At 31.3% G+C, this 1,212-nt stretch overlaps 1 non-coding gene across 1 annotated transcript; it reads left to right on the top strand.

Annotated features, from left to right (window-relative positions):
* Window positions 1–398: 398 nt before the first annotated feature.
* Window positions 399–482, top strand: TRNAL-CAA (transfer RNA leucine (anticodon CAA)). Its single transcript has one exon. It is a non-coding gene; the product is annotated as a tRNA-Leu (tRNA).
* Window positions 483–1,212: the final 730 nt, after the last annotated feature.

The following is a 1,212-nucleotide window of genomic DNA, read 5'->3' as shown; positions in this document are numbered from 1 at the left end:
TTGCATCTTATTTTTTTCGTTTTTGAGTTGAACAAATTCTATGGTTAAAATGTCAAGAGAAAACAAAAAAGTACCGCCACTTCTATATACATTTCTTCTATATACTTCGATCTAGGTATGTAAGTGTTTTTGCACCTCCTCCCTCCTTAATAGATCCCACCGGACTTTGACACCAAATTCTTAAGTGTTAATAATTGGCATTTTTATGTTAAACATCGGTTTCCTTTTTGTTTCTCTCTTTACGTACCCTATCTTATCTTTTGTAGTTTTGACATGAGTATTGACTCTTTGATCTTGAAGCCTGTGCAACTAACTGAGCTGTGGGCATTCTGTTATTTATCTAATTGTCATGTATTGAATTGATAATATAGTTTTACTAAAGGTTAGCAGCACATGAAGTCAGGATGGCCGAGTGGTCTAAGGCGCCAGACTCAAGTTCTGGTCCTCGTGAGAGGGCGTGGGTTCAAATCCCACTTCTGACACAGTTTTATGTTACCCTTCTCCTTTTTGTACTTATTTGTTTTCGTTTTTCTTTTCTTGTTTTGTTTCCAGTTGAGGTTTTGATGAATTCATCCTATGTTACAACGTACAACCTTCTCTTGTTGATAATCATCGCCTTTTTGTTATATCACTTGTTTATATGTTAAAACTTTATTTCCACATAAATATATGGTCTCGAGATTCATCTGGTTAATTCTCTAATTGAATCCAATTTTGGTGATCAATATTTGAATGTATTTATTTAGAATGGATTGTGGCTTGGAAAATAGTTTTTGTCTCCAACCATATGAAATGAATGCTTTGAAACTTACTGAAAATTTGACTCAATAATAATCTAAGTTCCAAATAAATTGGAAATAACTATATGAGTTTATCATTTAAATTCATCTCAAATTAATATTTTACCAGATAAATTTACTAGAAGTTATATTTTTACTGACATACAATTTTTGATAGGGTTAAAGAAGTCCTAGAAAATATAGAAATGTAAATGTACTAACATTAACTAACACATATTTCAATTAATTGCTATAACCTATATAGATCTTTTACCTATATTTCAAGCAAATATGCAACATATCGTGTTTGTCTATTTGAATGAATGCTTCAAATGAGACTACAACTTCAATGATGCTTAGGTTTAACTTCAAATGACATTCCTTATTGACCTTAGATCCTTTAACAAACGAGCCTATTTCATTAGGGAATTTA

The sequence above is a fragment of the Lycium barbarum genome, chromosome 4, assembly GCF_019175385.1.
Source record: "Lycium barbarum isolate Lr01 chromosome 4, ASM1917538v2, whole genome shotgun sequence".
Classification (NCBI taxonomy): domain Eukaryota; kingdom Viridiplantae; phylum Streptophyta; class Magnoliopsida; order Solanales; family Solanaceae; genus Lycium; species Lycium barbarum.
Note: the sequence above shows the minus strand (reverse complement) of the source record. Positions and strands in the feature narration are given on the sequence as shown.